Below are 18,737 nucleotides of genomic sequence, written 5' to 3'. Positions count from 1 at the left end.
GTCACAGGGTCCTTCCACTCAAACATCATAAGCTGTACTTGTCGGGGTGGGGGGGGGGGGGGGGGGGGGGGGCAAGATTTGCATTGTGGGGCAGAGAGGGCTCTCCGCCGGACCCCGGTATCAGGCCACCCGTTCAAAATGGCAGCCCGATACCAGGATTCTGATGGAATCCGGCGGGCTCTGTCCCATGCATAAATTTGCATGGTGAAGGAGAAAGAATCACATACCGAGCCCCGTTCCTAGCGACAGCAGAGACCAGTAGTGATACTCCACTGGCAAGAGTACTTCGGCTCCAGAACAGAGAACGAAGCCCTGGAGCGAAACTCTCCGGAAACGGCGCGATGTCCGCCGACTGGCGCCCAAAACGGCGCAAATCAGTCGGGCATCGCGCCGCCCCAAAGGTGCGGAATGCTCCGCATCTTTGGGGGCCGAGCCCCAACCTTAAGGGGCTAGGTCGGCGCCGGACAAATTTCCGCCCCGCCAGCTGGCGGAAAAGGCCTTTGGTGCCCCGCCAGCTGGCGAGGAAATGACATCTCCGGGCAGCGCATGCGCGGGAGCGTCAGCGGCCGCTGACGGCATTCCCGCGCATGCACTGTGGAGGGAGTCTCTTCTGTCTCCACCATGGTGGAGACCGTGGCGAAGGCGGAAGGAAAAGAGTGCCCCCACGGCACAGGCCCGCCCGCGGATCGGTGGGCCCCGATCGCGGGCCAGGCCACCGTGGGGGCACCCCCCGGGGCCAGATCCCCCCCCCCCCCCCCCCAGGACCCCGGAGCCCGCCCGCGCTGCCTTGTCCCGCCGGTAAGGTAGGTGGTTTAATCTACGCTGGCGGGACAGGCATTTTAGCGGCGGGACTTCGGCCCATCCGGGCCGGAGAATCGCGCGGGGGGGGGCCCGCCAACCGGCGCAGCGCGATTCCCGCCCCCGCCGAATATCCGGTGCCGGAGACTTCGGCAACCGGCGGGGGCGGGATTCACGCCAGCCCCCGGCGATTCTCCGACCCGGCGGGGGGTCGGAGAATCTCGCCCCTGATGTTTCAATACTCAACTAGTGGCTGGAATGACTATGACATATCCACAAAGCTGAGGAATATGTGGATAGCACGATTCGGGAGGTGGTCATACCACAGGTTAAGAATATGGAGGCAGAAGGGGAATCAGAAGACCATCAAACGTCTAGGAGGTCCTGGCAGGTAGTGCATGAGTCCTCTGAATCATGAGGACTTGCTCATGAACCAGTTTCCATTTGGATACCGGTGAGAGTGGTAGTTCCTCAGAGGTGTGTTACAAGAGCCAGGTTTGGGGCATCATTAGTTGGCTGCTCTTGCAGCAAGGAAGAAGGGTCCAAGAGAAAGGGAGGGGATTCAATAGTTAGAGAAATAGACAGGTGTTTCTGCAGCTGTAGATGTGACTCCAGGATGGTATATTGTTTCCCTCGTGCCAGGGCCAAGGATGTCACAGACCGGCTGAGGGACATTCTTAAGTAGGGGGTGGATAGCTAAAGGTCATGATTCGCATTGGTAGGCAGAACATAGATAGAAAGAGGGATTCGGTCCTGAAAGCAGATTTTAGGGAGCTAGGTAAGACTCTGAAAAGCAGGATCCCATAGGTAGCAATCTCTGGATTACGTGAACCTGGCGGAAGAGCTTCTGTGGGGAGCCGGGGAGGTAAGTAACCATCTTTGTTCACAGGCAAAGAGCTCAGGGGCGCTGGGCCTGCTGTCCCTGTGCTCGGCAGGAGGTGGGGGACCCTCTGCAAGGGTGGGGGTGGGGGGCAGGGGAGGCAACCACTTGCAGCACCACCATGCCAACCACTGGATCTTGTGTACCCATTCTGGGGGCAACCCTTGTCCCTGCCCGTCTGCCCCAACGACCACCCATAACCCCCACAATTGCCGAGGCCTTTGGCTGCATGGCTGAAGGTTATTGCTAATAGGGCATTGGCAATTCACATAACCCATGTAGTGGGCCATGTAACATGTGGAAGTCATTGCCTAGCATCCAAATCACACCTTGATGCCTGGACACTGTGCCGAACACTGCAGGAGGCAACGCCACACACGCAGCAGCCAACATCCGAACAACCAGGGGATGGGACACAGCTCCGGGGAATGCCACGGCCGGAGGGTGGGTGGGTGCCACGGGAAAGGGACCAGCGGTCAGTCCAAGTGACATTATGAGCGGATGTCCAGGGTACAGAGTCTGGGGTCTGGTCCCGCTGTTGCCGGAGGTGCGTGGGCAGGGCATTCCGGGTTGGGGTGGGGGGAGAGGGGGGGAAGGAGGAGGAGGAAGTATCAATGGGGGAATGGAGGGTCCCGGGGTGGGAGCCACTGCTGTTTGTCAGTCTAACACCCTCTCCCAATTCCTTACAGATATTGAACACTATGGCAGGGATATTGGACGTAGAGGTTGCCCTACTGGTGCTGCTGCTCGGCCGGGCGGCCAGACGCCGGAGACGACGGCGGCAGCAGTAGCAGTGTCTGCAGATGCTTGAGGTGGCGGACCATGTGTCGGACCGTGCCCCACACCTTGAGGACCCGGACACCCATCAGGTCAGGGAGGGTCCCAGAAGGGGAGTCCCGCGACGGCCCACGGTGTACAGGCGCCACTAGTCGTTTGAGCAGATGATGGACAGCGCATGCCGTAGGAGGCTCCGCCTCAACCAGGAGACGGTGCGACACCTATGCCAAGTCGTCGCGGACGTGGCACCATATGGAGGAGGAGGGCACCCATTCTCTGTGGCCGTTAAGGCCACTGCAGCACTGAACATTTACGCCTCCAGATCACTCCAGGGCTCGAGTGGGGACTTGAGTGGTATCTCACAGGACACAGCCCACAAGTGCATCTGACAGGTCATGGATGCCCTGTATGCCAGGTAGAAAACGACATTGTCTTTGACATGGACCAAGCCCAGCTAAATGCCCGGGCAGCAGGTTTCTCCGCTATCGCCAAGATGCCCCAGATCAAGGGGGGTCACAGATGCCATGCACGTTGCCCTGCACTCACCAGGCCTTCTGGGGTGCCCTATTTTAACCAAAAGGGGTTCCACTCCCCCAATATCCAGCTCGTATGCGACCACCAGATGAAGATAATGCACACATGTGCCCGCTTCCTGGGGAGTGTGCATGACAGCTACATCCTGGGCAGTGGGTTATCCACAACCTCTTCGAGGAGCACCCCAGGATGTACAGCTGGCTCTTGGGAGATAAGGGTATCCGCTGAGGACCTGGCTAATGACGCCAGTACAGAGGCCGGTGACTGAAGCGGAGACCTGATACAACGAGGCCCATGTGGCCACCCGGGCTGTGATCGAGCGGTACATCAGACTCCTGAAGATACGGTTCTGATGCCTCGATTGCTCCCGTGGTGCACTCCAGTATACCGCCTGGAGGGCCGACCGCATTATGGTGGTCTGCTGTGCCCTCCACAGCTTCGCACAGCAGCAGGGCAACTTGATGGAGGTTGGTGATGAGGAACATGTGGCCACCTCCGAGGAGGAGGACGAGGATGATGAGGTAGTGCCGGACCAGCAGGGCTTGAGGACGAGACCGGGGAGGAAGCGGAGGACCAGCCGGAGGCTGAAGGACAGGTGGCAGTGTCAAGGGTCCGACAAGCCCGGAGGGCCAGTGAGGTCCTCATACTCGCCCGATTCACTTAGGACGTGGCCTAGTCCGTCACCCGCCCACTCCCATTTCCCACCCTCCCAGGGTCTGTGTCACAATACTTCAGGGTCCTGGGATTATGTCGACACCGTCAGCGGGTCACTGACGAGGGAATGGGGTGATGATAACCCGCAGAGAGCTGGGCACCAATGCTCCTAAATCTATGTCATAGTCTGACCCTGCCTGTCTGCTGAGTGCTCGCTCGCACCCATCACCTGCGCACGGTGTGCCCGGGGACTGGGGAGATGCCTGGAGAGATGGGAGGCCGAAGGTCGGGCTGCATTGCGGAAGAAAATGACAGAGGCACCATAGTGGTTGTGCACAAGGGTGTTTATTGTGTCATACAAGTCCCCCCTCTCCCGAAGGTGCTGCACCACAACCTACCACCCCCCCCCCCCCCCCCCCCCCCCCTGAACCCCATCCCCCCTCACCCAGGGCCTTCAGTGATCCTCGATGTGCTTACCCTTCCCAGCTCTACCACTATGCCTAGGTGTTTCCCCAGGATGCACATCTGAGGTGGAGGCAGTCAGCTGCTTACTTTGTCCTGCGGTCTTCGATGGCACTGCCTGTCCACTAACTTGTCCCACCGAGGTGTGTATATCTGCGCTGGTAGAGGGTGTGATGACTATAACGCTATGCCGCAACTATAATGGTTGCTGGTCTCCTGGGAGGCAGGAGAGGGCGCCGCCCAGGATGGGCTGGTGCCGTCGGCTGGAGGACCTGCGGGAAAATGGACATGTGGTCAGTGGGACGGATGGGTCAGTCAGTAAGGCAATAAGAACTCATGTTTGACAGTGGAGCCTGGTGGTTCCTCACCTCTGCGGCGTCCGCTAGCCTCCGCGTGGGTGACCGCTCTGTCTTCGGCCACCCCAGTCACCTTCAGGGTACGCTCCTCGAAGGAGGTGAGGCTTTTTAAGTCCGGCACCCCACCGCCCTCTCCCGATGGTTATGGGAGAGCTTTTCCTGAGGAGACACAGAGGGGCATCGTTAGCCACAAGCTTGGTTAACAGCTGGGGGAAGAGGTGTGTGGAGGGAGGGTAGGGGGGTTAAAGGAGGAGGGGGTTGGAGGGAGGGTTGGGGTCACATGGGGGATGGATGCTCCCTTGTAGTGTGTGTGTGTGTGTGTGGGGGGGGGGGGGTTGTTGGTATCTGCTCACTCGTGCTGGTCGGTGTAGGTCATTGACCTTTTTCGGCACTGGAGGCCAGTCCACCTGGTCACACTCCCCAAGCTCACAGCTGCCACCACCTCATCCCAGGCAGCACTGGTTGCCCTATGGCACACCCTCTGGGACTCTCACGGGAACAGAACATCCCTCCTGGCCTAGGAGCCTCCCCAGGTCAGCATCCCCGAATCTTGGGGCTGGACTCCTCAGCGCCATTATTGCGAACGTTGGCTGAGCAAGTGCAGCTTAAGTGCTGCTCGACCTTGTTAGCGGGGATCTGGCGAGCATGGTCCTGGCGAATCAGCTGGCAAACCTTCATTTGCTGCACGAAGCCCAAGGTGCCTCGTTAAGTGGACCAATTAACATTGAATTGTGTTGCCGGCCTTGCTGGGCCGAGCGCCAGGAAGCACGCGGCAATTCCCAATCGTTACCACACTTAGAAATTTTCCTGAGAATAACGCCCGGAATAATTATAGAGGGAATGAGGAGGGGTTTCATAAAAGATGTTGGGCTGGATTCTCTGCACCCCGACGCCGAAATAGTGTTCGGCAAGGGGGTGGAGAATCCGGTTTCCTGCACCAGTTCAGCGATTCTCCGCCCCCCGAAATGCAGCGTACTCAGGAAGTTCGCCACCTGAGTATCCACCACCTGAGGTCATTGCCAGAGGCCCACCCCGCTATTCTCCCCCCCGACCGACTGAATTCCCGACAGTGTATTTCTAATGTGGTCCCAGCCGTTCAGGAAACTCGCGAGGCGGCTGCGGACTCAGTCTGCGGCGGGCCGATCAGAAGGCAGGGGCGCCTCATTCGGGACTGGGGTATATTTGAGGGGGCGGTCCGGGTCGGGCACGCGGTTGATCGGGCCACTATTTCCACGGTACAGGTCCGTGGTCTGAGTCCGCCATGGAGGGAGGTCCTCCAGCGGCCGCGCCGTGCACATGCGCGGCCTCTGACCTGGAAGTGCAGGGGGCCGTATCGGCAGCTGGAGCTGCGAGCTCCACGCCAGCTGCCTGGTTTTCTGCCATTTTCATGACGGTGAGGGAACATAGTCCCTGAAACAGAGAATCCAGCCCGTTGTCTGTTCATATATCACTTTAAGGAATTAGCCTCAGTCGGCAGGTAAAACGGGGGTTGGTCAGTTAGTTAAGTAATTGTTTTCGGGTTGAGGAAGGGATTGTTAAATGTGGGTAATGTAATTTATGTTAAAAAAACTTTTTGAAAAAGCTAATGAAAATATTTGTTAAAAAAAAAAATAATTACAGGCCAGTTAGTCTAACCTTGGTAGTTGGAAAATTATGGGAATCAATTCTGAAAGACAGGATTAGCTGTGATTTAGAAATGCACAGATTAATCAAAATATAGTCAGCATAGATTGGTTAAGAGAAGGTTGTGTCTGACGAACTTGATTGAGCTTTTGAGGCAGTAACAAGGGTTGGCTAAGTTATAGTTGACTAAGATAGGACAATTGATGTGGGGCAGGATTCATTCCAACAATGGACCATTCCGTGATCCACGTCCGGCCCGTGGTCATCTTGCGGCAGGCGGGGCTGAAGAATCCGGCCCATTGTTTTTACGGATTTTGGTAAGGCTTTTCACAAGGTCCAACATGGCAGACTGGTTAAAGAAATAAAAGGACATAGGATCCAGGAGAATGTAGCAAGCTGGATACAACACTGGCTCAGTGGCAGGAACAACGCACATTTGTTGATGGGTGTTTTGAGACTGGAAGGCTGTTTCCAGTGGATTTCAGCAGGATTCAGTATTGGAATTCCTGCTTTTTTTGGTACGTGTTAACAATTCGGACGGAAATGTCCAAAGGGGGAATGGTCAATATGTTTGCAGACAACACAAATATTGGCCATGTGGTTGAGCGTGAGGAGGACAGCTGTCGACTGCAGGAAGGTATCAATGGACTGTTCAAGTGGCAAATGGAATTCAACCCAGAGAAGCCTAAGGTGATGCAGTTGCAGAGTTCAAGCAAGGCAAAGTAATACACAATAAATGGGAGGATACTGAGATATGTTGAGAAAGTGTGTGAATGTCCACAAACCCCTGAAGGTAGCAGAACAGGTCAATAACGTGCTTAAGAAGGCATATAGAAACCTTTCCGTTATTATATGCCCTATTATATAGGGCAGCACGGTAGCATGGTGGTTAGCACAATTGCTTCCCAGCTCCAGGGTCCCAGGTTCGATTCCCGGAGTGGGTCACTGTCTGTGCGGAGTCTGCACGTTCTCCCCGTGTGTGCGTGGGTTTCCTCCGGGTGCTCCGGTTTCCTCCCACAGTCCAAAGATGTGCAGGTTAGGTGGATTGGCCATGCTAAATTGCCCTTAGTGTCCAAAATTGCCCTTAGTGTTGGGTCGGGTTACTGGGTTATGGGGATAGGGTGGAGGTGTGGGCTTGGGTAGGGTGCTCTTTCAAAGAGCCGGTGCAGACTCGATGGGCTGAGTGGCCTCCTTCTGCACTGTAAATTCTATGATTCTATGATGATTAGCCAAGGCATAGAATATACGAGAAGGGATCACAGATTAATAGTGCAGAAGAGGCCCTTTGGCCAATCAGTTCTGCACTGACGCATGAAAAACACATGACCTGACTTCCGGGTGCGGCGATGACCAGCTAAGTCGCACGTTTCGGCAGCTCCCGGTGGAACGGACTTTTGGGCTCTTAATAGGAGCCCCAACGGCAATTTAAACGGCCAAAAACACTGTGCGGTAAACCAGAAGGGAATCCCCCCGGACACGCATGGAAAAGGGACAGGATAGCGGCCGGATTGCGGAGGATCCTCTGGAGCAGCGGCAAGGAAGGCAAGCTCAAAGCAAGATGGCGTCGGAAGGTGGCCGTTTGTTATGGGGCCCGGACCAACAAGAGTTCCTGCGGCGCTGTGTGGAAGAGCTGAAAAAGGAGTTGAAGAAGGAGCTGTTGGCCCCGATATTACAGGCGATTGAAGGGCTAAAGGAGGAGCAGAAGACCCAAGAGCAGGAGCTTCGGGTTGTGAAGGCAAAGGCTGCTGAAAATGAAGACGAAATACAGGGCCTGGTGGTGGAGACAGAGACGCACGAGGCACAGCATAAAAGGTGTGTGGAAAGGTTGGAAGTACTGGAGAATAATTCGAGGAGGAAGAATTTAAGGGTTCTGGGTCTTCTCGAAGGCGCAGAAGGGGCGGACGTCGGGACATATGTGAGCACGATGCTTCACTCGCTAATAGGATCGGAGGCCCCGACGGGCCCTTTGGAGGTGGAGGGAGCTTATCGAGTTTTGCCGCGAAGACCGAGGGCTGGAGAAATACCTCGAGCTATAGTGGTGTGGTTTCTCCGCTATAATGACATAGAGACGGTCCTCAGATGGGCGAAGAAAACACGGAGCTGTAGGTGGGAGAACGCGGTGATCCGCGTATACCAGGATTGGAGTGCGGAGGTGGCGAGAAGGAGGGCAAGTTTTAATCGGGGTAAGGCGGTGCTTCACAAAAAGAAGATCCAGTTTGGAATGTTACAACCGGCGAGATTGTGGGTCACACACCAAGGGAAGCACCACTACTTTGAGACGGCAGAAGAGGCGTGGACATTCATTGTGGACGAGAAGCTGGAATAGTTTGGCGAGAGAAAGAACTTTTGGGACAAAGTGGTGGGGTGATTATGTGGGGCGAGGGGGAAAAAAGGGGGGGGGGGGGAGATGATTTTTCAATTTGTTAATCTTGCGATCCTGTAACTTTTCTCTCTTCCCCATGTTGGAGGGTGGGGGGGGGGGGGGGGGGGGGGGGGGGGGAGTATGAGGAACTGTGGGCGCTGGCCATTAGGGGCGGGGCCGAGTGGAAAACACGGGCTTTGTTCCCGCGTTATGGTAATTATGGCGGGAACAGGGACGCAGGAAGGAGGGGGCCTCGCACAGTGGGGGCCGAGGACAAGGGGGGAAGCCGAGGTCAGCTAGAGTTCGCTGACTTCTGGGAGCAATATGGGGGGTGCAACTACGCTAGAAAGGGATCTAGCGGAGGGGGGGGAAGGGGGGGGATTAACTGGGTTGCTGCTGCTAAGGAGAAGGGGGAGCTGTTATGGGATGGGGTGGTCGAGGCGGGAGGGCGCCGTCGGGGGGATACACGGGTACGTGGGAACCGGGTGAGGAGCTGGGTTAAAAAAGGGGATGGCTAGTCGACAAGGGTGGGGGGGGGGGGGGGGGTAAAGAGCCCCCCAACCCGGCTGATCACGTGGAACGTGAGAGGGCTGAACGGGCCGATTAAAAGGGCACGGGTACTCGCACACCTAAAGAAATTAAAGGCAGATGTGGTTATGTTGCAGGAGACGCATCTGAAACTGATAGACCAGGTCAGGCTACGTAAAGGATGGGTGGGGCAGGTGTTTCATTCGGGTTTGGATGCGAAGAACAGGGGGGTGGCTATCTTAGTGGGGAAACGGGTACTGTTTGAGGCAAAGACCATAGTGGCGGATAGTGGGGGTAGATATGTGATGGTGAGTGGCAGATTGCAAGGGTAGGCGGTGGTTCTGGTGAACGTATATGCCCCGAACTGGGACGATGCAAATTTTATGAGGCGTATGTTGGGACGTATCCCGGACCTGGAGGCGGGAAAGTTGGTAATGGGGGGAGACTTCAATACAGTGCTTGATCCAGGGCTGGACCGATCGAGGTCCAGGACCGGGAGGAGGCCGGCAGCGGCCAGGGTGCTCAAGGACTTCAAGGAGCAGATGGGAGGGGTAGACCCCTGGAGATTTAGTAGGCCTAGGAGTAAGGAGTTCTCATTTTTCTCCCATGTCCACAAAGTATACTCACGGATAGACTTTTTTGTCTTGGGAAGGGCACTGATTCCGAAGGCGACAGGGACGGAATATATGGCCATAGCTATTTCGGACCACGCTCCACATTGGGTAGACCTGGAGGTAGGAGAGGAAAAAGAACAGCACCCACTCTGGAGAATGGATATGGGCTTATTGGCGGATGAGGGGGTATGTTTAAGGGTGAGGGGGTGCATCGAAAGGTACTTGGAGCTTAATGACAATGGAGAGGTTCAGGTGGGAGTGGTCTGGGAGGCGTTGAAGGCGGTGGTTAGAGGGGAACTGATATCCATAAGGGCACATAAAGGGAAGCAGGAGGGTAAAGAAAGGGAGCAATTGCTGAAAGAACATTTTGAGGGTGGACAGGCAATATGCGGAGGCACCGGAGGAGGGACTGTACAGGGAAAGACAAAGGCTGCATGTGGAATTTAACCTGCTGACCACGGGTAAGGCAGAGGCACAGTGGAGGAGGGCACAGGGTGTACAGTATGAGCATGGAGAGAAGGCGAGTCGGCTACTGGCCCACCAATTGAGGAAGAGGGGAGCAGCGAGGGAGATAGGTGTGGTGAGAGATGAGGAGGGAGAGATGGAACGGGGAGCGGAGAGAGTGAAACGGGGTGTTCAAGGCATTTTATGAGAGGTTATATAAGGCTCAGCCCCCGGAAGGGAAGGAGGGAATGATGTGTTTCTTGGATCAGCTGGAATTCCCCAAGGTGGAGGAACAGGAGAGGGCGGGACTGGGAGCACAGATTGAGATGGAGGAGGTGGTAAAAGGGATTGGGAGCATGCAGGCGGGGAAGGCCCCGGGACCGGACGGATTCCCGGTGGAATTTTACAGGAAGTATATGGACTTACTGGCCCCGCTTTTGACGAGAACATTTAATGAGGCTAGGGAAAGGGGGCAGCTGCCCCCGATTTTGTCGGAGGCAAAGATATCGCTCCTTTTGAAGAAGGAAAAAGACCCGCTGCAGTGTGGGCCTCATTTCCCTTTTAAATGTAGATGCTAAGCTCCTGGCCAAGGTGATGGCGACGAGGATAGAGGACTGTGTCCCGGGGGTGGTCCACGAGGATCAAACTGGGTTCGTTAAGGGGAGACAGCTGAACACGAGCATACGGAGGTTGCTAGGGGTAACGATGATGCCCCCACCAGAGGGGGAGGCGGAGATAGAGTTGGCGATGGACGCCGAGAAGGCATTTGACAGAGTGGAGTGGGATTATCTGTGGGAGGTGCTGAGGAGATTTGGTTTTGGAGAAGGGTATATTGGATGGGTACAGCTGCTGTATAGGGCCCCCGTGGCGAGCTTGGCCACGAACAGACAGAGGTATGATTACTTCCGTCTTCATAGAGGGACGAGGCAGGGCTGTCCCCTGTCTCCCTTACTGTTTGCATTGGCGATTGAGCCCCTGGCCATAGCACTGAGGGGCTCCAGGAAGTGGAGGGGAGTGCTCAGGGGAGGAGAAGAACACCGGGTATCCTTGTATGCAGATGATTTATTGCTGTATGTTGCGGACCCAGTGGCGGGGATGCATGAGATAATGCAGACACTCAGGACGTTTGGGGAATTTTCAGGGTATAAACTGAATATGGGTAAGAGTGAGTTGTTTGTGGTGCATCCGGGGGAACAGAGCAGGGGAATAGATGACTTACCGCTGAGGAAGGTAACAAGAGATTTCCGGTACTTAGGGATTCAGATAGCCAGGAGTTGGGGAACCTTACACCGGCTTAATTTAACAAGATTGGTGGAACAGATGGAGGAGGATTTTAAGAGATGGGACATGGTGCCCCTGTCACTGGTGGGTAGGGTGCAGGCGGTCAAAATGGTAGTCCTCCCGAGATTCCTCTTTGTGTTTCAGTGCCTTCCGGTGATGGTCACGAAGGCTTTTTTTAAGAGAATTGAGAAAAGTGTCATGAGTTTTGTGTGGGCCGGGAAGACCCCGAGAGTGAGGAGGGGGGTTCTTGCAGCGTAGCAGGGATAGGGGGGGGCTGGCACTACCGAGCCTAAGTGAATACTACTGGGCCGCAAATATCTCAATGGTGTGTAAGTGGATGGGAGAAGGGGAAGGAGCGGCGTGAAAGAGATTGGAGACGGCGTCCTGCAAGGGTACCAGCCTACAAGCAATGGTGACAGCGCCGTTGCCGTTCTCCCCGAAGAAATACACCACAAGTCCAGTGGTGGTGGCAACACTAAAAATTTGGGGGCAGTGGAGACAACATAGGGGAAGGACGGGAGCCTCGGTGTGGTCCCCGATAAGAAATAACCATAGGTTTGTCCCGGGGAGAATGGATGGGGGATTTGGAGCATGGCAGACAGCGGGGGTTGTGCAACTGAGAGATCTGTTCGTAGACGGGACGTTTGCGAGTCTGGGAGCGCTGACGGAAAAATATGGGTTGCCCCAAGGGAATGCATTTCGGTACATGCAACTGAGGGCTTTTGCGAGGCAACAGGTGAGGGAATTCCCGCAGCTCCCGACGCAGGAGGTTCAGGATAGAGTGATCTCAGGGACATGGGTGGGGGATGGTAGGGTGTCGGATATATACAGGGAAATGAGGGACGAGGGGGAGATCATGGTGGATGAGCTGAAGGGAAAATGGGAAGAAGAGCTGGGGGAAGAGATTGAAGAGGGGCTGTGGGCAGATGCCCTACGTAGGGTAAACTCTTTGTCCTCGTGCGCCAGGCTAAGCCTGATACAATTCAAGGTTTTGCACAGGGTGCATATGACCGGAGCAAGGCTCAGTAAATTCTTCGGGGTAGAGGATAGGTGTGGGAGATGCTCGAGAAGCCCAACAAACCACACCCACATGTTTTGGTCGTGTCCGGCACTGCAGGGGTTCTGGGTGGGGGTGGCAAAGGTGCTTTCGAAGGTGGTGGGGGTCCGGGTCGAGCCAGGCTGGGGGTTGGCTATATTCGGGGTTGCAGAAGAGCCGGGAGTGCAGGAGGCGAAAGAGGCTGATGTCTTGGCCTTTGCGTCCCTAGTAGTCCGGCGAAGGATATTGCTTATGTGGAAGGAAGCCAAACCCCCGGGCGTGGAGACCTGGATAAATGACATGGCAGGGTTTATAAAACTAGAACGGATAAAGTTCGCACTAAGGGGTTCGGCTCAAGGGTTCACCAGGCGGTGGCAACTGTTCATTGACTACCTCGCAGAACGATAAAGGAAATGGGAAGGTAGCAGCAGCAACCCGGCGGCGGGGGGGGGCAGGCGGGTCCTCAGGGATGTTTGTGTATAGATATTTGCACCAGGTTATGTTTGCTGGATTGCTCGATTTTATTTTTGGAGAGTTATTATTTTTGATATGGCAGTTGCCATTTAGTTTACATATTATTTATTTATTTGTTAAAATGGCCACTGTTATTTATACTGTTTCATTGTCAAAAAAGGAAAACCTTTGTATTGTTTTGTTTGGCCAAAAAATTTTGAATAAAATATATTTAAAAAAAGAAAAACACATGACCTGTCTGCCTAATCCCATTTGCCAGCACTTGGCCCATAGCCTTGAATGTTATAACGTGCCATGTGCTCATCCAGGTACTTTTAAAAGGATGTTAGGCAACCCGCATCTATCTCAAGCAGTGCATTCCAGACCATACCAGGCTCTGGATAAAAATGTTTTCCTCAAATCCCCCGTAAACCTCCTGCCTCATAACTTGAACTTGTGTCCCCTCGTAACTGACCCTTCAACTAAGGGGAACAAATGTTCCCTATCCATGCCCCTCATAATCATGTACACCTCGATCAAGTCGCCCCTCAGTCTTCTCTGCTCCAGCATAAACAACCCCAGCCTATCCAACCTCTCTTCATAACTTAAATGTTCCATCCTGGTGAATCGCCTCTGCACCCCCTCCAGTGCAATCACATCTTTCATATAATGTGGCGATCAGAATTGCACACAGTACTCTAGCTGTGGCCTCACCAAAGTGCTATACAACTCCAATATGCCCTCCCTGCTTATGTAATCTATGCCTCGATTGATAAAGCAAGTGTTCCATATGCCTTTTTCACCACCCTATTAACCTGCCCTTCTGCCTTCAGAGATCTATGGACAAACACGCCAAGGTCCCTTTGTTCCTCAGAACTTCCCAGTGTCAGGCCACTCATTGAATACTTCCTTGTCACATTACTCCTTCCAAAGTGTATCACCTCACACCTTTCAGGCACTTCTCTGCCCATTTGACCTTCCCGTCTATATCTTCTTGCAACCGAAGACACTCAACCTCACTGTTAAGCACCCGGCCAATATTTGTCATCCACAAACTTTCTAATCCGAACCTGGGACCTCAGCACCATGAGGTACAGTGCTAACCACCGCACCACCATGCTGCCCCATCGGTGTCGTTTATAGAAATGGCAAACAATAGGGGGCCCAGCACAGATCCCTGTGGTATGTCACTGGCCACTGGCTTCCAGTCACTAAAGCAGCCGTCTATCATCACCCTCTGTCTCCTAAGCTAAGCCAATTTTGACTCCACCTTATCAAGTTAGCCTGTATCCCATGTGCATTTGCCTTCTTTATAAGTCTCCCATGTGGGATCTTTTCAAATGCTTTGCTGAAATCCCTGTAAACTACATCAACTGCACACTACCCTCATCTACACAGCTGGTCAAATGTTTAAAAAATTTAATCAAATTTGTTAGGCATGACATCCCTCTGACAAAGCTATACGGACTATTCCTGATCAAACTTTGCCTCTCCAAGTGGAGATAGATTCTCTCCTTGAGAACTTTCTCCAATAATTTCCCTACCACTGACGTGATACTCACTGGTCTGTAGTTGTCTGGCTTATCTCCACAACCTTTCTTAAATGGTGGCACCACATTAGCTGTTCTCCAGTCCTCTGGTACTTCACCCGTGGCCCGAGAGGAATTAAAAATTTGGGCCAGAGCCCCTGCAATGTCCTCCCTCGCCTCCCACAGCATCCTTGGACGCCATTCATCCGGACCTGTAAATTTGTCCACTTTTAAGCCTGCCGGCACCTCCAATACCTTGTGACTCATTATGACAATTTGCTCAAGAACCTCACATTCTCTATCCCAATTCTACCTCCTCATTCCCTTGGGTGAAGACATATGTGAAGTATTCGTTCAACACCCTACCAATGTCCTCTGGCTCCACCTACAGATTTCCCCCTTGGTCCCTACTCTTTCCCTGGTTATCCTCTTCCCATTTATATACTTACAGAATATCTTGGGATTTTCCCTGCTTTAACCATCCAGAGTTTTCCCATATCCCCTTTTGCTCTTCTAATTGCTTTCTTAAGCTCCATCCTGCACTTTCTATACTCCAATATTGCCTCCGCTGATTTGCGCTAAAGGTCTCTCTTTTCCTTCTCATGGTATGTCTCTGGTCACCCATGGTTCTCTGGGCTTCTTACTCCTTCCTATTACCTTAGAGGGAACATGTTGTGCCTGTACCCTCCCCATTTCATTTCTTAATGCACCCTCACCATTTCATTTCTTAATGCCCCACTGCTCTTCTGTAGATTTCCCCACACGTAACTCTTTCAAATCTACCTTGGTCTTATTTTACTAAAATCCGCTCTCCCCCAATCTAAAACCTTTATTTGCAACTTGTCTATTCATTTGTTCATAACAAAGTTCAATTGTATCATGTTGTGGACACCATCACCAAAATACTCCCCCACCTACACATCAACCACTTGTCCGGCTTCATTCCTCAGAATTGGGTCCAGCACTGCACCGTCCCTTGTTGGACCCTCTACTTATTGAGCTAAAAGGTTCTCCTGTATACACTTTAAGAACTCCACTCCATTTAAGCCCGTAACACCATGACTATCCCAATTAATGTTGGGAAGTTGAAATCACCTAATGTAATTCCCTATTATGATTATGCTGAAACTATATAAAACATTAGTTAGGCCACAACTTGAATACTACGTGCAGTTCTGGTCACCTCATTACAGAAAGTTTGTAATTGCACTAAGTGTTGCCAGGACTGGAAAATTGCAGGTATGAGGTAAACTTATATAGGCTGGGGTTTTTCTCAAAGAACAAAGAAATGTACAGCACAGGAACAGGCCCTTCGGCCCTCCAAGCCCGTGCCGACCATACTGCCCGACTAAACTACAATCTTCTACACTTCCTGGGTCCGTATCCTTCTATTCCCATCCTATTCATATATTTGTCAAGATGCCCCTTAAATGTCCCTATCGTCCCTGCCTCCACTACCTCCTCCGGTAGTGAGTTCCAGGCACCCACTACCCTCTGCGTAAAAAACTTGCCTCGTACATCTACTCTAAACTTTGCCCCTCTCACCTTAAACCTATGCCCCCTAGTAATTGACCCCTCTACCCTGGGGAAAAGCCTCTGACTATCCACTCTGTCTATGCCCCTCATAATTTTGTATACCTCTATCAGGTCGCCCCTCAACCTCCTTCGTTCCAGTGAGAACAAACCGAGTTTATTCAATCGCTCCTCATAGCTTATGCCCTCCATACCAGGCAACATTCTGGTAAATCTCTTCTGCACCCTCTCTAAAGCCTCCACATCCTTCTGGTAGTGTGGCGACCAGAATTGAACACTATACTCCAAGTGTGGCCTAACTAAGGTTCTATACAGCTGCAACAGAGGAGACCGAGGGGAACTATGATTGAGATGTACAAAATTGTGAGGGACCTGGATAGAGTGGATTGGAAGGGTTATTTGTAAGACGTAAGTGACTAGGGCGTATAGATTGAAGTGATTGGTAGAAGGATTAATGGGGAGATGAGGAAATTTGTTTTCGCCCAGAGGGTGATAGGGGTCTGGAACTCACTGCCTGAAAGGGTGATAGAGGCAGAAAACGTCGCCTCGTTTAAAAGGTGCCCAGAAAAGCACCTGAAGAGGCGGCATGATGGCTCAGTGGTTAGCACTACTGCCTCACGCCACCGAGGACTCGGGTTCGATCCTGGCCCCGGGTCACTGTCCGTGTGGAGTTTGCACGTTCTCCCCGTGTCTCACCCCCACAAACCAAAGATGTGCAGGGTAGATGGATTGGCCACGCTAAAATAATTGGAAAAAAAGAATTGGCCGCTCTAAATTTATTTAAAAAAAGAAAAGCACCTGAAATACCGTAACCTACAGGACTATGGACCAAATGCTGGCAAGAGATTAGGCTGCGTGACTCAGTTTTTTGACCAGCGCATACATGATGGGCCAAGCGGTCTCCTTCTGTGCCACAACCATTTATGATTGTATTGGGAAGTGTAAACTTTAAAGTGTAACCTGTTCAAACATGCTTCTAAAACCTATCTATGGTTTCTGTCTTTTTCATCTTCCTGAGCTCACGAAATGATTTCTTAGCAGTGCTTTCGTGCTGACTCAGTTCTAGTGTAAACCAGGCAGGAAATGGGGACCGTAGCAGACATTTCTTCAGTTTTAATAATAACTTGTATTTGTATGGCACTTTTAACATGTGAAACATCTTGGAACATTTTCCTAATAATGTTATCAGAAAAAAATGACAGAGCCACACAAAAAATACTAGGACAGGTGACCAAAAGTTCAGTCAAAGCCCAAGGTCACTACTCACACTAACTGCTCTGAGAAATCAAAGCTCACAAGATACAAGCTACTCAGCGAGTTGTTGCGATCTGGAATGCATGGGTGAAAAGATAGTGAAAGCAGGTTCAATCGTAACTTTCAAAAGAAAATTTGATAAGTGCTTGAAGGGGAAAAAAATCATAAGACTGTAAGGGAAAAGCAAGGGACGGGAGTAATCGGACAGCTCTTTCAAAGAGCCAGCGAAGGCACAACAGATTGTTTAGCTTCCCCCTGCGCTGTGTCATACGATAATAAAAACATTTAAATGATAAACTGTAAAGAATATTAAACGCATGAAGACTGAAGTCAAACAAACAAGCATATATTTCAGCAATCAAGAGAAAGGCAAAGATTACAGTAGTCATATAACTTACTCAAACTATCCAGTGGCGTGCAGTGATTCCAGAAACATACCGTGGTTGCAAATTTCACTTTGCAATACAGTGCAACACTATTGTGACCTTCAGAGAACAGGAAGAACTACACAGAGGAACCTTCATTTGCACAAAGTTCCCTAATAGTCCGAACTATGATAAACACCTAGTGATAGTTTCACTTTTACTCTCGTTTCACAAACCTAAACAAATAATGGTTTAGGATTTCAAGAGTAATAAATTCCTAACTGTCACATTTAAAAGGGATGGCTGCCTAACTTCAACAATTTTAAACAGAAAATATATATAAAGACTTCTCCAGAGTGGATAAGTGAGGTTATTCCATGAGTGTCTGAGGTTGGGATTTTCCACCTGCTGTGGGGGGATGTGACAGGCCAATCAAAAGTCCACTGACTTTCAGCGAGACGAGTAGAGTTTTTCAGGAATTTACCTGGTTAATGTTGGATTAGCTGATCTCCACAATTACTACTGAACCTTAAACATAGTAAAATGTCCCAAGGCATTTCATAAGTAATGTAATTAAGCATGATTCAACACCAAGTTCCATCAGGAAGAATTAGGACAGATGACCAAAAGTTTGGTCAAAGACATGGGTTTGAGGAGGATCTTAAAGGTGGAAAGGGAGTTTCTGCAATTGGCCTCAGTGCTCTGCATAAAGAGAGAAAGAAATCAACCTGGACTTTGAAGGGATGTCTTGACAAATACATGACTCGGATAGGAACAGAGGGCTATGGTCCTCCGAAGGGTAGGAGGTTTTAGTTCAGATGGGCAGCATGGTTGGTGCAGGCTTGGAGGGCCAAAGAGCCTGTTCCTGTGCTGTAATTTTCTTTGCTCTTTGTTCTTTGACTGTGATGCTCGATCAATAACTCCAGAAGTGAGATCGGAGACAATTGAAGGCTTTATTACACTAGATGTTTCCCCCAGCAGCGCAGGTACAGAAGGCAGCTGCTGGGGAGACACGGGCTCTTACACTCCGCCTTACTGGGCGGAACCAGCAGGCAGGCTTAACCAATGAAAACAGTACCTCCTACACCAATGATCTTACAGCATTACAGGGTACCGTAATACCTCTAATACCAACTACCACAGACTGTCACAAGACTTTTGATGATTTCATAAGAACATAAGAAATAGGTGGAGTAGCCTGAATTGAGCCTTTTCCACCATTCACTGATCCTTGGCCTCAACTCCATTTCCTTG

General features: G+C 51.9%; 1 protein-coding gene across 7 annotated transcripts in view; it reads right to left on the bottom strand.

Annotated features, from left to right (window-relative positions):
- The window catches only part of klhl22 (kelch-like family member 22), a 115,180-nt gene that overhangs the window by 76,268 nt on the left and 20,175 nt on the right, over window positions 1–18,737 (bottom strand). For 3 of the 7 annotated variants that reach the window (XM_072499207.1, XM_072499244.1, XM_072499234.1), the window contains 2 exons: window positions 4,474–4,620; window positions 4,196–4,377 (listed from right to left, as the gene is read on the bottom strand). The exons of 2 other annotated variants lie outside the window; for them this stretch is intronic. The gene's annotated coding sequence lies outside the window, so the exon portion shown is untranslated. The remainder of the gene's footprint in view (window positions 1–4,195; window positions 4,378–4,473; window positions 4,621–18,737) is intronic. 2 more of the 7 variants (XM_072499217.1, XM_072499251.1) reach the window with 1 other exon arrangement.

The sequence above is a fragment of the Scyliorhinus torazame genome, chromosome 1, assembly GCF_047496885.1.
Source record: "Scyliorhinus torazame isolate Kashiwa2021f chromosome 1, sScyTor2.1, whole genome shotgun sequence".
Lineage (NCBI taxonomy): Eukaryota > Metazoa > Chordata > Chondrichthyes > Carcharhiniformes > Scyliorhinidae > Scyliorhinus > Scyliorhinus torazame.
The sequence above is the reverse complement of the archived record's forward strand: the minus strand, read 5'-3'. Positions and strand labels throughout refer to the sequence as shown.